Here is a 16,393-nt window from a genome sequence, read left to right on the forward strand (position 1 = left end):
TCTTGACGCAAGTGACCACTCTCATTACAGATATGACAGGTCGGTGTTTGGCCAATGTAAGTAACGTGAGCCTTATAGTCACAAACAAGGATATGGGATGGAATATTCTGCTTGACATGCATTTCTACAGATCGAACGCCACTGTAACATTGCAACCTATGTTGACTTGACCACCGTTCATGTCGAATCTGTTTAACGTCACCGAATTTGGACAGTACCTCCTTCAGATAACAATTTTCTACTTCAGGGGGTAAGTTAAAAATACGCACGTTCGTGTAGTCTACATCGGCATTGGAAATGAGCACTGTACTTACAGAGTCGTCCCGGTGTCGGAAAATAGCACTTCCTCCGTGCTTCGACATGATCTTCTCCAGTAATACAGGATTCAGTAATTTAACAAAGAAACAATACTGCTCGGTATCATAATAGGCGGTGTGCACTTGGTCAGATGTAATCCCAGTAACATCAACGATCCAGTCATGTATCTCCAGTGAACTCGGTTGCACAGATCAGGTGGACTTGTCGAAATCAAAACGGAGTGTACACTTTCGCGGAAATAACCTGGACATTGCAGCAGATAGCGAGCGGTTAACCCGCTACAATAAGACCGCAACGAAAATATAAATGTAAAACGATAGAAACTGCAGAATAACACAACACTTGCAAACAGAAATATGAGTGAAAACACGCCTTGTGAACACGCGGCGGAGCGGAGCACTGATACGTCCGACCAGCACGGTGTCGCAAGCGCGACTGGACCAACGAGCCCTGTGCCACGGCGAATGCCAAATATTCCAGTCCCTCGATGTCGTCCAGGGTGCCCTGGAAGTCTTGTGTACGCTGGCGGGATGGGGGCGGCGCGAATTCCCGCGGTCGGCGGCCTTCCTGGGCTATTGGTACCTTCATGTAGAGCTGCCGCTGGGCTCGCACTGCCTGCTGCTGAGAAAGTGATTGCTTTTGCTGATATGACTTGCAATAACGACTGCGCGAAACGCCGCTATCTCGTTAGGGGTGCTACGGCAGACACCCTCTCGAGCACCCCGAAGACTTCTTGAGCCCTCGGCTGTGATGGGTTCCAGGCTGACAAAAGAACTGTCGTGTGTGCATTCGCGGACGAGAGAAAGTCTGAGGCAAGTTCGAGTGAACATGGATGGACTCCTCGGGTCCGTCGTTTCCGTAGTGTAGCGGTTATCACGTCTGCTTCACACGCAGAAGGTCCCCGGTTCGATCCCGGGCGGGAACAGTATTTTCCTGCCTATGTCGTATTGTCCTCCAATGAGCCACGTCGTGTGTGGATCTGCTGCATGTCCCTTCGTTTTGCAAGTACCACATTTATTGAATTTTTTAGTTACGATGGCAACATCACTACAAGTTGTCTGTGAAGTAAGGTGCACACAAGCAGTTTCCGTGGTGTAGCGGTTATCACGTCTGCCTAACACGCAGAAGGTCCCCGGTTCGATCCCGGGCGGAAACACTTTTTCATCACTTTAAGCAAGACGTACTAACATGCATCTGCTACCATCTGTACCCGAAACCTTCGTAATCGCCTTCACGCGTCGGACCCGAGTGTCAATTGCTCACATCGAATAAGAAATTCATTTGATATTGACGGCGAGCTTTTTGCGCTGACTCAGCCACTGACGTGCGATCAGTTTGCACAAAACGCTAGGGCTCGTCCGGGATTTGAACCCGGGACCTCCTGCACCCTAAGCAGGAATCATACCCCTAGACCAACTTTTTTTTTTTTTTTTTCTTTACGGGCCTCCCAACTCCCCTTATAGCCCGGCCTTGCGCTCTCCATAATTGCCGTCGTTGGCGAGCTTCTGTGGCTGTACAATTAGTTGATGTAGCTCCCCCGATGACAATGAACGTGGGTGTTCCCCCGTTGATCCAGATATTCCTGCGTAAGAGCAAGTAGTTCCTCCGGATGGTCCAATACGTGGAAACATACATGCGAAATGAAAAATGAATAAATTCCTCCAAAGTAATGCAACGGAATGTATTGGTATGCAGCGAACAGCACACATACGGGGGAAAAAAAAGGGAAAAGAGAAAAAAGAAAAAACATCCCTAGAAAAACTAGTAAAAACAAGAACCTTAACTTCAAATTTAAAGTAATTCGACCCGTGCGTCATGGAAAGCCGTACCTGGAATCCACCACATCAACCAACTTGAAACTGAAAACGCCGATTGACCACCTCGGTCATTTCCACACAGCAGTAAAAAAAAAAAAGCAAATTTAAAGACACAACGAGAGCACATAAAAAAAGGAACAATTGGTAAAAGTATGCCCCATGTGAGGCTCGAACTCACAACCCCGGCATTGCTCACGGCTACTGCGTGATAAGGACCGTGCGCCAACCAATTGCGCCACTTTTTTTTTTTTTTTTTTTTTTTTTTTTTTTTTTTTTTTTTAACGAAACCCGTAACCTTCTATGAAAATAAATTGGAATGGTGAAAAAGACAACGAAAAGACTTCGCCCTTGGGCATAGTAGAAGTGCTGCTCGAAGAATAAACGTAACATAAACACAGCGTCGTATCTCACTCAATGAAAGTTCCTGTAGCCAGTGTCCAGCGAGTCAGTGAAAGCCGCAGTGTGAGGGGGAGTCCGGACGCGAGACAGAAGCAGTGGGGCCTCTTCGCGGCACCACTGGTGTCCCGCGGCCCGGCCTCACCCCTTCACACTCAGTTGACCTATCCGATACCCATGCGATGAAACGCTATTTTAAGCATATTGCCGAAAAGTTTCCCATGATTCGGGTACGTACATGTTTTGGCGAATTCGATATCCATAAACATCTTGAATTCCAAATAATTGTCACCGCCAAAATTATTAAAGACGTAGCTGGAATAGGTACCCAGCAACCACAAAACTGCATTGTTTTCCGTCTGCGGATAAAAATGCACATCAGGACGAGACAGTAGTGCTGACGAAACATTGGCGGTTGTAGTCCTGGTAATAAGAGCTATTTGTTGTCGAAGCCAAACCCAGTTCTGGAGACGGTCCCCGCAGGTGTAACGGTGGATAACTGTATCCGTCAGTTGGCAGCGACGACAGAGAGGGGTGTCACTGAGCCCGATTTTATGTAACCTCTCGTTCGTGCTAACCACATCATTGATGGCTTTGTACCAGGCAGTGCGAGCATCGGAACTGAGGACACGGGAACTGACATTGCGCCATACAATATCCCAGTTCATGCCACCGAGCTTCGTTGCCAAAGGATTCGTTCCTTCGTGTTGTCTCCAGTCCGCTATTATGGCTTGTGCAGTTAAACGTTGAGAGTTTATGACCTCTTTACCGATGTAGCTCCGTGAAAGGTAATAATCTCTGATATGTTTTAGCCGATAACTGATGGGCTGAATATTCAGCGGTGGGTCAAGACTTTGCGGCCTGACGGCAGTGAATAATTGCGCTGTAATGCCGGAAGGATCATTGTTAATTATAGCGGTCGTCCTTGTAACATAGAGAGCCATCTCTTTCACCTTGATATCTACTAATCCCATCCCTCCATTCTGGGGGTGGAGTGTCGCAGTTTTGGCAGACACGCGAAAAATTTCCCCTCTCCAAATAAAATTGGTCACCTTCGACATAATTTGCTTAGCAATGACTGCAGGCAGTGGCAGGAGCTGCGCCGTGTAGAAGGCTTTGGATAAAATACAGGAGTTGACCAGATGAATCCGATCAAATTGATTGAGGCTTCTGTGGGAATTGTCAACGAGAGCACCGTTAAGTTTACGCACTATTTCCCTCCAGTTTGCCGCCGCCATCTTTAAAGAGGACGCCGTCAATATGATGCCGAGAGCCTTGTGGACGCTGACTTCCTGAGCGTAGCCGACTCGCAAATGCTGGAGGCCACAGAGGTTAATAAATTTACTTTTCGTGTCATTCAATTTAGCCCCCGACGCCAAACAGTATTGGTGGAGGTGAGCCGCTAAAGTGGTGACGTCATTCTCATTGCGGACAACCACACCCACATCGTCGGCATAGGCGCCTACGACAGTTTTTTCTCCTGAAAGTGTTAGCCCTGTGAGTTTCGCCTGCAGTTGGAGTAACAGAGGTTCGAGTGAAAGAACAAAAAGTAACATGGACAAAGGGCTGCCTTGTGCAATCCCTCTGTTGATTTGAATCGGTTGGGTTAGTTGCGAGTTGACAGAAAGTCTCGCGTTGATCCCCAGTGCCATGTTTTTGATCATGTCAATCGCGTTCTGCAAGAAACCGAATCTTTTCATGGTTTCAAGGAGGTACTCGTGAGTGACGAGGTCAAAGGCTTTAAAAAAGTCCAGAAAGATCAGCCCACACTTCACGTTACTGGCGCTCGTTAAAGCAATGATATCCCGGTAGAAAGCTGCCGTTTGCAATACATTTCTCCCGAAGGCACATGTCTGCTGACGTCCAATGAATTTTGCAGTGAGGGGCATCATTCGCGTGTTGATTGCACGGGCGACTATTTTATAATCGGAGTTTAACAATGAAATGGGGCGGAAGTTGGCGATATTTTTGGTACCTCTGCTTTTAGGGAGAAGCACAATTGTGCATTCCTTAAAGGCAAGTGGTACAGGCTGCCCTTGAAAAACTTCGTTCACTAATTGGGTGATTTTGTCCCCGATGATGTGCCAATACCTCCTGTAAAATTCAATGGGTAATCCGTCAGGACCAGGGGACTTCCTGATCGGCGAGTGGCAGACAATCTCCAAAACATCTTTATTACTAAATTCCAAAGAAATGGTGTCATTGTCTTCTCTAGTTATAGTAGAGGAAATGGCACTAAACAGTTCGTCATAGCAGTCTTCATGAGTAGCCGCTGACGTGTAGGTGTCAACAAAATAGTCGTGTAGTGCCTGGATAATCTCTCGCTGGGTGTCGACAGTCGTGCCATCACCGAGCTTCAGGGCCTCAATAAAGGTCCTCCTTCTGTTCTTAGCATGTTTGACAAGGTGGTATAGAGCGGCTGTTTCATCGTCCCTGACCGACTTCACTTTAGATTTGATCTTAAGACCTTCCAGTTGCATCCTCTTAAGATTGATTAATTTCACCTTTATTTTTCGAATGTCGTCTATTCTGGTGTTCGCGGCGTCGGCTCTATCACAGAGGTCGCGTAGGATAGTGTAGTAGAACTCCATCGTCTTCTTTATCGCGGCTGCTCTGTCAATACCGAAGAATATAACAACTTTTCGCAGTTTGGGTTTTGCATGCTGAGTCCACCACGCTATGGTGCTACGAAAGTTTGTGGTAGCGCGCAAGGACTGCTGCCAAGCGCGTCGCACCGCCGCCTCTAGGTCAGCATCCGTTAATAAGGAGACGTTCAAGTTCCATTGATTTTTATACCAACGCGTTGGTTGTGGCACCAAATTCAGGCACGCAACGACACCACTGTGATCAGAGAAACTGGAGGGTATCGTTTCAATTTGTAACAAGACATTCTCTAAAACGTCGGAAACATAAATCCTGTCAATTCTGCTGCAGGAATTCGCGACAATATGTGTGAATCGTACCAAGGTCGGGTACCTAATTTCCCACGCGTCTTTCAGTTTGAGGTCGGTCACGAGACGCTTTAATTCAGGCGAATAATTAAAATTCGGGGACTGATCTTTCTGGGATAAAACACAATTAAAATCACCTCCAATGATAACACGTTCGGGATTTTTCCGTAACAAATAGATGATTTGTTCCTTAAAAAAGTTTGCTCGTTCCGATCTATAGGTACTGCCAGAAGGCGCGTACAAGTTAATGATGGTGACGCCAAAAACGGTGACACCCACACCTCTACCGGAATCTAACTTGTCAACCTGAGTGGCGGGAATGCCTTCTCTAAGTAAGATGGCAGGCCCCACGTTCGAGTCGGGGGAAAAATTTGTAATAGCAACAAAACCAGGAAGAGTTAAGTGTGGCATGGCCACCTCCTGCAAAAGAGCGATATCGGTTCCCGACTCATAGAGATATTGTTTTAAGGCACTCAGTTTCACCTCCGACCGGATTTTATTAATATTTAATGTCGTGATCGTATATGCCTGCGACATAATGACAGTACGTTGGAGAGGCGGAAGGAGCAAATATCTTTAAAGGGCAACATCTTCATGCCATTCCATATTTGTGGCCGGGAAATTCGTGTCTGTGACGTCACTGAGTTGTATTCTTGCGTCTTTGTTCTTACTCTTTTTACGCACAGCATTTACATTAGGTTGCACTCGGATCCTGGGGCGGACACTGTGGAGCACCTCCGCAGCCGGTGGCGTGGGAGGGTCGTGGGTGACGTCAAGCTGCTCTCCCGGCACATCCCGCGAAGGGATCGCACGCGGCGACACCGCCGGCGAGCGAGCAGCTGAACTATCACCCGCACTATCAGCCTGTTTGGCAACATTCTCTGCCCGCAGCGGTTTGTTGTCACCGACAGACCCGGACAGCTGTGTTTGTATCATTTCCTGGAGTTGTTGACATTCCCCTTGTTGTGAGTCCTGAACCGAAGCGGCTGCCACGTGATGTGTACCGTCGGCGCTCAGAGATGTTTGTATACCACCATCACAGGCCTCTGTGTGTGCACTTCCTGCAGGAATGTGAGCCACACGTACAGGTTGGTCGGCCTGTGTTGGCTGTCGCGGAAGTTCTAAGGCACTAGTGAGCGGCAACTGCTTAACTTCCACGGAAGTATCGGCACTTGAAATTGTGGGAGGAGAAGCGTCCACAATAGCCTCACCTATTGGAGCTTTCGCTTCCGAGCCGGATTCCCGATCGTCCTTTATCGCGGTCTCATGCGCACTAGAGGTGTCGTTATCAGAGCCACTGCTGTCACAAGTTCTGCGCCTCTTATTGGTCGGGGCATCGAGTTTTGCAGGGGGCAGCGCACCTTTTTCTCTCCGAACCAGAACCGGAAATTCATCAGAGCGAATTTCTTGTTGCTGTTCCGAAGGCATTTCAGAACTAGGGAGCCCAATCTCTGTCATCGGCTTGGCCGCCACTACATCCGCCAAAGCAAGCCTTTTACGCTTCTGGAGGGAATTCTTTAACACAAACATGCGCCTGGGGCAGTCTTGACGCAAGTGACCACTCTCATTACAGATATGACAGGTCGGTGTTTGGCCAATGTAAGTAACGTGAGCCTTATAGTCACAAACAAGGATATGGGATGGAATATTCTGCTTGACATGCATTTCTACAGATCGAACGCCACTGTAACATTGCAACCTATGTTGACTTGACCACCGTTCATGTCGAATCTGTTTAACGTCACCGAATTTGGACAGTACCTCCTTCAGATAACAATTTTCTACTTCAGGGGGTAAGTTAAAAATACGCACGTTCGTGTAGTCTACATCGGCATTGGAAATGAGCACTGTACTTACAGAATCGTCCCGGTGTCGGAAAATAGCACTTCCTCCGTGCTTCGACATGATCTTCTCCAGTAATACAGGATTCAGTAATTTAACAAAGAAACAATACTGCTCGGTATCATAATAGGCGGTGTGCACTTGGTCAGATGTAATCCCAGTAACATCAACGATCCAGTCATGTATCTCCAGTGAACTCGGTTGCACAGATCAGGTGGACTTGTCGAAATCAAAACGGAGTGTACACTTTCGCGGAAATAACCTGGACATTGCAGCAGATAGCGAGCGGTTAACCCGCTACAATAAGACCGCAACGAAAATATAAATGTAAAACGATAGAAACTGCAGAATAACACAACACTTGCAAACAGAAATATGAGTGAAAACACGCCTTGTGAACACGCGGCGGAGCGGAGCACTGATACGTCCGACCAGCACGGTGTCGCAAGCGCGACTGGACCAACGAGCCTTGTGCCACGGCGAATGCCAAATATTCCAGTCCCTCGATGTCGTCCAGGGTGCCCTGGAAGTCTCGTGTACGCTGGCGGGATGGCGGCGGCGCGAATTCCCGCGGTCGGCGGCCTTCCTGGGCTATTGGTACCTTCATGTACAGCTGCCGCTGGGCTCGCACTGCCTGCTGCTGAGAAAGTGATTGCTTTTGCTGATATGACTTGCAATAACGACTGCGCGAAACGCCGCTATCTCGTTAGGGGTGCTACGGCAGACACCCTCTCGAGCACTGCTGGGCTCGCACTGCCTGCTGCTGAGAAAGTGATTGCTTTTGCTGATATGACTTGCAATAACGACTGCGCGAAACGCCGCTATCTCGTTAGGGGTGCTACGGCAGACACCCTCTCGAGCACCCCGAAGACTTCTTGAGCCCTCGGCTGTGATGGGTTCCAGGCTGACAAAAGAACTGTCGTGTGTGCATTCGCGGACGAGAGAAAGTCTGAGGCAAGTTCGAGTGAACTAGGATGGACTCCTCGGGTCCGTCGTTTCCGTAGTGTAGCGGTTATCACGTCTGCTTCACACGCAGAAGGTCCCCGGTTCGATCCCGGGCGGGAACAGTATTTTCCTGCCTATGTCGTATTGTCCTCCAATGAGCCACGTCGTGTGTGGATCTGCTGCATGTCCCTTCGTTTGCAAGTACCACATTTATTGAATTTTTTAGTTACGATGGCAACATCACTATAAGTTGTCTGTGAAGTAAGGTGCACACAAGCAGTTTCCGTGGTGTAGCGGTTATCACGTCTGCCTAACACGCAGAAGGTCCCCGGTTCGATCCCGGGCGGAAACACTTTTTCATCACTTTAAGCAAGACGTACTAAATGTATCTGCTACCATCTGTACCCGAAACCTTCGTAATCGCCTTCACGCGTCGGACCCGAGTGTCAATTGCTCACATCGAATAAGAAATTCATTTGATATTGACGGCGAGCTTTTTGCGCTGACTCAGCCACTGACGTGCGATCAGTTTGCACAAAACGCTAGGGCTCGTCCGGGATTTGAACCCGGGACCTCCTGCACCCTAAGCAGGAATCATACCCCTAGACCAACGAGCCCTGTGACACGGCGAATGCCAAATATTCCAGTCCCTCGATGTCGTCCAGGGTGCCCTGGAAGTCTCGTGTACGCTGGCGGGATGGGGGCGGCGCGAATTCCCGCGGTCGGCGGCCTTCCTGGGCTATTGGTACCTTCATGTAGAGCTGCCGCTGGGCTCGCACTGCCTGCTGCTGAGAAAGTGATTGCTTTTGCTGATATGACTTGCAATAACGACTGCGCGAAACGCCGCTATCTCGTTAGGGGTGCTACGGCAGACACCCTCTCGAGCACCCCGAAGACTTCTTGAGCCCTCGGCTGTGATGGGTTCCAGGCTGACAAAAGAACTGTCGTGTGTGCATTCGCGGACGAGAGAAAGTCTGAGGCAAGTTCGAGTGAACTAGGATGGACTCCTCGGGTCCGTCGTTTCCGTAGTGTAGCGGTTATCACGTCTGCTTCACACGCAGAAGGTCCCCGGTTCGATCCCGGGCGGGAACAGTATTTTCCTGCCTATGTCGTATTGTCCTCCAATGAGCCACGTCGTGTGTGGATCTGCTGCATGTCCCTTCGTTTGCAAGTACCACATTTATTGAATTTTTTAGTTACGATGGCAACATCACTATAAGTTGTCTGTGAAGTAAGGTGCACACAAGCAGTTTCCGTGGTGTAGCGGTTATCACGTCTGCCTAACACGCAGAAGGTCCCCGGTTCGATCCCGGGCGGAAACACTTTTTCATCACTTTAAGCAAGACGTACTAAATGTATCTGCTACCATCTGTACCCGAAACCTTCGTAATCGCCTTCACGCGTCGGACCCGAGTGTCAATTGCTCACATCGAATAAGAAATTCATTTGATATTGACGGCGAGCTTTTTGCGCTGACTCAGCCACTGACGTGCGATCAGTTTGCACAAAACGCTAGGGCTCGTCCGGGATTTGAACCCGGGACCTCCTGTACCCTAAGCAGGAATCATACCCCTAGACCAACGAGCCCTGTGACACGGCGAATGCCAAATATTCCAGTCCCTCGATGTCGTCCAGGGTGCCCTGGAAGTCTCGTGTACGCTGGCGGGATGGGGGCGGCGCGAATTCCCGCGGTCGGCGGCCTTCCTGGGCTATTGGTACCTTCATGTAGAGCTGCCGCTGGGCTCGCACTGCCTGCTGCTGAGAAAGTGATTGCTTTTGCTGATATGACTTGCAATAACGACTGCGCGAAACGCCGCTATCTCGTTAGGGGTGCTACGGCAGACACCCTCTCGAGCACCCCGAAGACTTCTTGAGCCCTCGGCTGTGATGGGTTCCAGGCTGACAAAAGAACTGTCGTGTGTGCATTCGCGGACGAGAGAAAGTCTGAGGCAAGTTCGAGTGAACTAGGATGGACTCCTGGGGTCCGTCGTTTCCGTAGTGTAGCGGTTATCACGTCTGCTTCACACGCAGAAGGTCCCCGGTTCGATCCCGGGCGGGAACAGTATTTTCCTGCCTATGTCGTATTGTCCTCCAATGAGCCACGTCGTGTGTGGATCTGCTGCATGTCCCTTCGTTTGCAAGTACCACATTTATTGAATTTTTTAGTTACGATGGCAACATCACTATAAGTTGTCTGTGAAGTAAGGTGCACACAAGCAGTTTCCGTGGTGTAGCGGTTATCACGTCTGCCTAACACGCAGAAGGTCCCCGGTTCGATCCCGGGCGGAAACACTTTTTCATCACTTTAAGCAAGACGTACTAAATGTATCTGCTACCATCTGTACCCGAAACCTTCGTAATCGCCTTCACGCGTCGGACCCGAGTGTCAATTGCTCACATCGAATAAGAAATTCATTTGATATTGACGGCGAGCTTTTTGCGCTGACTCAGCCACTGACGTGCGATCAGTTTGCACAAAACGCTAGGGCTCGTCCGGGATTTGAACCCGGGACCTCCTGCACCCTAAGCAGGAATCATACCCCTAGACCAACGAGCCCTGTGACACGGCGAATGCCAAATATTCCAGTCCCTCGATGTCGTCCAGGGTGCCCTGGAAGTCTCGTGTACGCTGGCGGGATGGGGGCGGCGCGAATTCCCGCGGTCGGCGGCCTTCCTGGGCTATTGGTACCTTCATGTAGAGCTGCCGCTGGGCTCGCACTGCCTGCTGCTGAGAAAGTGATTGCTTTTGCTGATATGACTTGCAATAACGACTGCGCGAAACGCCGCTATCTCGTTAGGGGTGCTACGGCAGACACCCTCTCGAGCACCCCGAAGACTTCTTGAGCCCTCGGCTGTGATGGGTTCCAGGCTGACAAAAGAACTGTCGTGTGTGCATTCGCGGACGAGAGAAAGTCTGAGGCAAGTTCGAGTGAACTAGGATGGACTCCTGGGGTCCGTCGTTTCCGTAGTGTAGCGGTTATCACGTCTGCTTCACACGCAGAAGGTCCCCGGTTCGATCCCGGGCGGGAACAGTATTTTCCTGCCTATGTCGTATTGTCCTCCAATGAGCCACGTCGTGTGTGGATCTGCTGCATGTCCCTTCGTTTGCAAGTACCACATTTATTGAATTTTTTAGTTACGATGGCAACATCACTATAAGTTGTCTGTGAAGTAAGGTGCACACAAGCAGTTTCCGTGGTGTAGCGGTTATCACGTCTGCCTAACACGCAGAAGGTCCCCGGTTCGATCCCGGGCGGAAACACTTTTTCATCACTTTAAGCAAGACGTACTAAATGTATCTGCTACCATCTGTACCCGAAACCTTCGTAATCGCCTTCACGCGTCGGACCCGAGTGTCAATTGCTCACATCGAATAAGAAATTCATTTGATATTGACGGCGAGCTTTTTGCGCTGACTCAGCCACTGACGTGCGATCAGTTTGCACAAAACGCTAGGGCTCGTCCGGGATTTGAACCCGGGACCTCCTGCACCCTAAGCAGGAATCATACCCCTAGACCAACGAGCCCTGTGACACGGCGAATGCCAAATATTCCAGTCCCTCGATGTCGTCCAGGGTGCCCTGGAAGTCTCGTGTACGCTGGCGGGATGGGGGCGGCGCGAATTCCCGCGGTCGGCGGCCTTCCTGGGCTATTGGTACCTTCATGTAGAGCTGCCGCTGGGCTCGCACTGCCTGCTGCTGAGAAAGTGATTGCTTTTGCTGATATGACTTGCAATAACGACTGCGCGAAACGCCGCTATCTCGTTAGGGGTGCTACGGCAGACACCCTCTCGAGCACCCCGAAGACTTCTTGAGCCCTCGGCTGTGATGGGTTCCAGGCTGACAAAAGAACTGTCGTGTGTGCATTCGCGGACGAGAGAAAGTCTGAGGCAAGTTCGAGTGAACTAGGATGGACTCCTCGGGTCCGTCGTTTCCGTAGTGTAGCGGTTATCACGTCTGCTTCACACGCAGAAGGTCCCCGGTTCGATCCCGGGCGGGAACAGTATTTTCCTGCCTATGTCGTATTGTCCTCCAATGAGCCACGTCGTGTGTGGATCTGCTGCATGTCCCTTCGTTTGCAAGTACCACATTTATTGAATTTTTTAGTTACGATGGCAACATCACTATAAGTTGTCTGTGAAGTAAGGTGCACACAAGCAGTTTCCGTGGTGTAGCGGTTATCACGTCTGCCTAACACGCAGAAGGTCCCCGGTTCGATCCCGGGCGGAAACACTTTTTCATCACTTTAAGCAAGACGTACTAAATGTATCTGCTACCATCTGTACCCGAAACCTTCGTAATCGCCTTCACGCGTCGGACCCGAGTGTCAATTGCTCACATCGAATAAGAAATTCATTTGATATTGACGGCGAGCTTTTTGCGCTGACTCAGCCACTGACGTGCGATCAGTTTGCACAAAACGCTAGGGCTCGTCCCGGATTTGAACCCGGGACCTCCTGCACCCTAAGCAGGAATCATACCCCTAGACCAACGAGCCCTGTGACACGGCGAATGCCAAATATTCCAGTCCCTCGATGTCGTCCAGGGTGCCCTGGAAGTCTCGTGTACGCTGGCGGGATGGGGGCGGCGCGAATTCCCGCGGTCGGCGGCCTTCCTGGGCTATTGGTACCTTCATGTAGAGCTGCCGCTGGGCTCGCACTGCCTGCTGCTGAGAAAGTGATTGCTTTTGCTGATATGACTTGCAATAACGACTGCGCGAAACGCCGCTATCTCGTTAGGGGTGCTACGGCAGACACCCTCTCGAGCACCCCGAAGACTTCTTGAGCCCTCGGCTGTGATGGGTTCCAGGCTGACAAAAGAACTGTCGTGTGTGCATTCGCGGACGAGAGAAAGTCTGAGGCAAGTTCGAGTGAACTAGGATGGACTCCTCGGGTCCGTCGTTTCCGTAGTGTAGCGGTTATCACGTCTGCTTCACACGCAGAAGGTCCCCGGTTCGATCCCGGGCGGGAACAGTATTTTCCTGCCTATGTCGTATTGTCCTCCAATGAGCCACGTCGTGTGTGGATCTGCTGCATGTCCCTTCGTTTGCAAGTACCACATTTATTGAATTTTTTAGTTACGATGGCAACATCACTATAAGTTGTCTGTGAAGTAAGGTGCACACAAGCAGTTTCCGTGGTGTAGCGGTTATCACGTCTGCCTAACACGCAGAAGGTCCCCGGTTCGATCCCGGGCGGAAACACTTTTTCATCACTTTAAGCAAGACGTACTAAATGTATCTGCTACCATCTGTACCCGAAACCTTCGTAATCGCCTTCACGCGTCGGACCCGAGTGTCAATTGCTCACATCGAATAAGAAATTCATTTGATATTGACGGCGAGCTTTTTGCGCTGACTCAGCCACTGACGTGCGATCAGTTTGCACAAAACGCTAGGGCTCGTCCGGGATTTGAACCCGGGACCTCCTGCACCCTAAGCAGGAATCATACCCCTAGACCAACGAGCCCTGTGACACGGCGAATGCCAAATATTCCAGTCCCTCGATGTCGTCCAGGGTGCCCTGGAAGTCTCGTGTACGCTGGCGGGATGGGGGCGGCGCGAATTCCCGCGGTCGGCGGCCTTCCTGGGCTATTGGTACCTTCATGTAGAGCTGCCGCTGGGCTCGCACTGCCTGCTGCTGAGAAAGTGATTGCTTTTGCTGATATGACTTGCAATAACGACTGCGCGAAACGCCGCTATCTCGTTAGGGGTGCTACGGCAGACACCCTCTCGAGCACCCCGAAGACTTCTTGAGCCCTCGGCTGTGATGGGTTCCAGGCTGACAAAAGAACTGTCGTGTGTGCATTCGCGGACGAGAGAAAGTCTGAGGCAAGTTCGAGTGAACTAGGATGGACTCCTCGGGTCCGTCGTTTCCGTAGTGTAGCGGTTATCACGTCTGCTTCACACGCAGAAGGTCCCCGGTTCGATCCCGGGCGGGAACAGTATTTTCCTGCCTATGTCGTATTGTCCTCCAATGAGCCACGTCGTGTGTGGATCTGCTGCATGTCCCTTCGTTTGCAAGTACCACATTTATTGAATTTTTTAGTTACGATGGCAACATCACTATAAGTTGTCTGTGAAGTAAGGTGCACACAAGCAGTTTCCGTGGTGTAGCGGTTATCACGTCTGCCTAACACGCAGAAGGTCCCCGGTTCGATCCCGGGCGGAAACACTTTTTCATCACTTTAAGCAAGGCGTACTAAATGTATCTGCTACCATCTGTACCCGAAACCTTCGTAATCGCCTTCACGCGTCGGACCCGAGTGTCAATTGCTCACATCGAATAAGAAATTCATTTGATATTGACGGCGAGCTTTTTGCGCTGACTCAGCCACTGACGTGCGATCAGTTTGCACAAAACGCTAGGGCTCGTCCGGGATTTGAACCCGGGACCTCCTGCACCCTAAGCAGGAATCATACCCCTAGACCAACGAGCCCTGTGACACGGCGAATGCCAAATATTCCAGTCCCTCGATGTCGTCCAGGGTGCCCTGGAAGTCTCGTGTACGCTGGCGGGATGGGGGCGGCGCGAATTCCCGCGGTCGGCGGCCTTCCTGGGCTATTGGTACCTTCATGTAGAGCTGCCGCTGGGCTCGCACTGCCTGCTGCTGAGAAAGTGATTGCTTTTGCTGATATGACTTGCAATAACGACTGCGCGAAACGCCGCTATCTCGTTAGGGGTGCTACGGCAGACACCCTCTCGAGCACCCCGAAGACTTCTTGAGCCCTCGGCTGTGATGGGTTCCAGGCTGACAAAAGAACTGTCGTGTGTGCATTCGCGGACGAGAGAAAGTCTGAGGCAAGTTCGAGTGAACTAGGATGGACTCCTCGGGTCCGTCGTTTCCGTAGTGTAGCGGTTATCACGTCTGCTTCACACGCAGAAGGTCCCCGGTTCGATCCCGGGCGGGAACAGTATTTTCCTGCCTATGTCGTATTGTCCTCCAATGAGCCACGTCGTGTGTGGATCTGCTGCATGTCCCTTCGTTTGCAAGTACCACATTTATTGAATTTTTTAGTTACGATGGCAACATCACTATAAGTTGTCTGTGAAGTAAGGTGCACACAAGCAGTTTCCGTGGTGTAGCGGTTATCACGTCTGCCTAACACGCAGAAGGTCCCCGGTTCGATCCCGGGCGGAAACACTTTTTCATCACTTTAAGCAAGACGTACTAAATGTATCTGCTACCATCTGTACCCGAAACCTTCGTAATCGCCTTCACGCGTCGGACCCGAGTGTCAATTGCTCACATCGAATAAGAAATTCATTTGATATTGACGGCGAGCTTTTTGCGCTGACTCAGCCACTGACGTGCGATCAGTTTGCACAAAACGCTAGGGCTCGTCCGGGATTTGAACCCGGGACCTCCTGCACCCTAAGCAGGAATCATACCCCTAGACCAACGAGCCCTGTGACACGGCGAATGCCAAATATTCCAGTCCCTCGATGTCGTCCAGGGTGCCCTGGAAGTCTCGTGTACGCTGGCGGGATGGGGGCGGCGCGAATTCCCGCGGTCGGCGGCCTTCCTGGGCTATTGGTACCTTCATGTAGAGCTGCCGCTGGGCTCGCACTGCCTGCTGCTGAGAAAGTGATTGCTTTTGCTGATATGACTTGCAATAACGACTGCGCGAAACGCCGCTATCTCGTTAGGGGTGCTACGGCAGACACCCTCTCGAGCACCCCGAAGACTTCTTGAGCCCTCGGCTGTGATGGGTTCCAGGCTGACAAAAGAACTGTCGTGTGTGCATTCGCGGACGAGAGAAAGTCTGAGGCAAGTTCGAGTGAACTAGGATGGACTCCTCGGGTCCGTCGTTTCCGTAGTGTAGCGGTTATCACGTCTGCTTCACACGCAGAAGGTCCCCGGTTCGATCCCGGGCGGGAACAGTATTTTCCTGCCTATGTCGTATTGTCCTCCAATGAGCCACGTCGTGTGTGGATCTGCTGCATGTCCCTTCGTTTGCAAGTACCACATTTATTGAATTTTTTAGTTACGATGGCAACATCACTATAAGTTGTCTGTGAAGTAAGGTGCACACAAGCAGTTTCCGTGGTGTAGCGGTTATCACGTCTGCCTAACACGCAGAAGGTCCCCGGTTCGATCCCGGGCGGAAACACTTTTTCATCAC

At 50.7% G+C, this 16,393-nt stretch overlaps 28 non-coding genes across 28 annotated transcripts; 20 read left to right on the forward strand and 8 right to left on the reverse strand.

Annotated features, from left to right (window-relative positions):
- The first annotated feature begins 1,170 nt into the window (after positions 1 to 1,170).
- Positions 1,171 to 1,243, forward strand: Trnav-cac (transfer RNA valine (anticodon CAC)). Its single transcript has one exon. It is a non-coding gene; the product is annotated as a tRNA-Val (tRNA).
- Positions 1,244 to 1,401: 158 nt separating this feature from the next.
- Trnav-aac (transfer RNA valine (anticodon AAC)) lies at positions 1,402 to 1,474 on the forward strand. The gene has a single exon. It is a non-coding gene; the product is annotated as a tRNA-Val (tRNA).
- A 6,844-nt stretch (positions 1,475 to 8,318) lies between these two features.
- On the forward strand, positions 8,319 to 8,391 carry Trnav-cac (transfer RNA valine (anticodon CAC)). Its single transcript has one exon. It is a non-coding gene; the product is annotated as a tRNA-Val (tRNA).
- Positions 8,392 to 8,548: 157 nt separating this feature from the next.
- Positions 8,549 to 8,621, forward strand: Trnav-aac (transfer RNA valine (anticodon AAC)). Its single transcript has one exon. It is a non-coding gene; the product is annotated as a tRNA-Val (tRNA).
- A 193-nt stretch (positions 8,622 to 8,814) lies between these two features.
- Positions 8,815 to 8,886, reverse strand: Trnap-agg (transfer RNA proline (anticodon AGG)). The gene has a single exon. It is a non-coding gene; the product is annotated as a tRNA-Pro (tRNA).
- A 402-nt stretch (positions 8,887 to 9,288) lies between these two features.
- Positions 9,289 to 9,361, forward strand: Trnav-cac (transfer RNA valine (anticodon CAC)). Its single transcript has one exon. It is a non-coding gene; the product is annotated as a tRNA-Val (tRNA).
- Positions 9,362 to 9,518: 157 nt separating this feature from the next.
- Positions 9,519 to 9,591, forward strand: Trnav-aac (transfer RNA valine (anticodon AAC)). The gene has a single exon. It is a non-coding gene; the product is annotated as a tRNA-Val (tRNA).
- A 193-nt stretch (positions 9,592 to 9,784) lies between these two features.
- Positions 9,785 to 9,856, reverse strand: Trnap-agg (transfer RNA proline (anticodon AGG)). Its single transcript has one exon. It is a non-coding gene; the product is annotated as a tRNA-Pro (tRNA).
- A 402-nt stretch (positions 9,857 to 10,258) lies between these two features.
- On the forward strand, positions 10,259 to 10,331 carry Trnav-cac (transfer RNA valine (anticodon CAC)). Its single transcript has one exon. It is a non-coding gene; the product is annotated as a tRNA-Val (tRNA).
- A 157-nt stretch (positions 10,332 to 10,488) lies between these two features.
- Trnav-aac (transfer RNA valine (anticodon AAC)) lies at positions 10,489 to 10,561 on the forward strand. The gene has a single exon. It is a non-coding gene; the product is annotated as a tRNA-Val (tRNA).
- Positions 10,562 to 10,754: 193 nt separating this feature from the next.
- Positions 10,755 to 10,826, reverse strand: Trnap-agg (transfer RNA proline (anticodon AGG)). The gene has a single exon. It is a non-coding gene; the product is annotated as a tRNA-Pro (tRNA).
- A 402-nt stretch (positions 10,827 to 11,228) lies between these two features.
- Trnav-cac (transfer RNA valine (anticodon CAC)) lies at positions 11,229 to 11,301 on the forward strand. Its single transcript has one exon. It is a non-coding gene; the product is annotated as a tRNA-Val (tRNA).
- Positions 11,302 to 11,458: 157 nt separating this feature from the next.
- Trnav-aac (transfer RNA valine (anticodon AAC)) lies at positions 11,459 to 11,531 on the forward strand. Its single transcript has one exon. It is a non-coding gene; the product is annotated as a tRNA-Val (tRNA).
- A 193-nt stretch (positions 11,532 to 11,724) lies between these two features.
- Positions 11,725 to 11,796, reverse strand: Trnap-agg (transfer RNA proline (anticodon AGG)). The gene has a single exon. It is a non-coding gene; the product is annotated as a tRNA-Pro (tRNA).
- A 402-nt stretch (positions 11,797 to 12,198) lies between these two features.
- On the forward strand, positions 12,199 to 12,271 carry Trnav-cac (transfer RNA valine (anticodon CAC)). Its single transcript has one exon. It is a non-coding gene; the product is annotated as a tRNA-Val (tRNA).
- Positions 12,272 to 12,428: 157 nt separating this feature from the next.
- On the forward strand, positions 12,429 to 12,501 carry Trnav-aac (transfer RNA valine (anticodon AAC)). Its single transcript has one exon. It is a non-coding gene; the product is annotated as a tRNA-Val (tRNA).
- Positions 12,502 to 12,694: 193 nt separating this feature from the next.
- Positions 12,695 to 12,766, reverse strand: Trnap-agg (transfer RNA proline (anticodon AGG)). The gene has a single exon. It is a non-coding gene; the product is annotated as a tRNA-Pro (tRNA).
- Positions 12,767 to 13,168: 402 nt separating this feature from the next.
- Trnav-cac (transfer RNA valine (anticodon CAC)) lies at positions 13,169 to 13,241 on the forward strand. Its single transcript has one exon. It is a non-coding gene; the product is annotated as a tRNA-Val (tRNA).
- A 157-nt stretch (positions 13,242 to 13,398) lies between these two features.
- Positions 13,399 to 13,471, forward strand: Trnav-aac (transfer RNA valine (anticodon AAC)). Its single transcript has one exon. It is a non-coding gene; the product is annotated as a tRNA-Val (tRNA).
- A 193-nt stretch (positions 13,472 to 13,664) lies between these two features.
- On the reverse strand, positions 13,665 to 13,736 carry Trnap-agg (transfer RNA proline (anticodon AGG)). The gene has a single exon. It is a non-coding gene; the product is annotated as a tRNA-Pro (tRNA).
- A 402-nt stretch (positions 13,737 to 14,138) lies between these two features.
- Trnav-cac (transfer RNA valine (anticodon CAC)) lies at positions 14,139 to 14,211 on the forward strand. Its single transcript has one exon. It is a non-coding gene; the product is annotated as a tRNA-Val (tRNA).
- Positions 14,212 to 14,368: 157 nt separating this feature from the next.
- On the forward strand, positions 14,369 to 14,441 carry Trnav-aac (transfer RNA valine (anticodon AAC)). The gene has a single exon. It is a non-coding gene; the product is annotated as a tRNA-Val (tRNA).
- A 193-nt stretch (positions 14,442 to 14,634) lies between these two features.
- Trnap-agg (transfer RNA proline (anticodon AGG)) lies at positions 14,635 to 14,706 on the reverse strand. The gene has a single exon. It is a non-coding gene; the product is annotated as a tRNA-Pro (tRNA).
- Positions 14,707 to 15,108: 402 nt separating this feature from the next.
- On the forward strand, positions 15,109 to 15,181 carry Trnav-cac (transfer RNA valine (anticodon CAC)). Its single transcript has one exon. It is a non-coding gene; the product is annotated as a tRNA-Val (tRNA).
- Positions 15,182 to 15,338: 157 nt separating this feature from the next.
- Trnav-aac (transfer RNA valine (anticodon AAC)) lies at positions 15,339 to 15,411 on the forward strand. The gene has a single exon. It is a non-coding gene; the product is annotated as a tRNA-Val (tRNA).
- Positions 15,412 to 15,604: 193 nt separating this feature from the next.
- Trnap-agg (transfer RNA proline (anticodon AGG)) lies at positions 15,605 to 15,676 on the reverse strand. Its single transcript has one exon. It is a non-coding gene; the product is annotated as a tRNA-Pro (tRNA).
- A 402-nt stretch (positions 15,677 to 16,078) lies between these two features.
- Trnav-cac (transfer RNA valine (anticodon CAC)) lies at positions 16,079 to 16,151 on the forward strand. The gene has a single exon. It is a non-coding gene; the product is annotated as a tRNA-Val (tRNA).
- Positions 16,152 to 16,308: 157 nt separating this feature from the next.
- Trnav-aac (transfer RNA valine (anticodon AAC)) lies at positions 16,309 to 16,381 on the forward strand. The gene has a single exon. It is a non-coding gene; the product is annotated as a tRNA-Val (tRNA).
- The last annotated feature ends 12 nt before the right edge of the window (positions 16,382 to 16,393 follow it).

Source organism: Schistocerca serialis, chromosome 2 (genome assembly GCF_023864345.2).
Source record: "Schistocerca serialis cubense isolate TAMUIC-IGC-003099 chromosome 2, iqSchSeri2.2, whole genome shotgun sequence".
In the NCBI taxonomy this organism is placed as follows: domain Eukaryota; kingdom Metazoa; phylum Arthropoda; class Insecta; order Orthoptera; family Acrididae; genus Schistocerca; species Schistocerca serialis.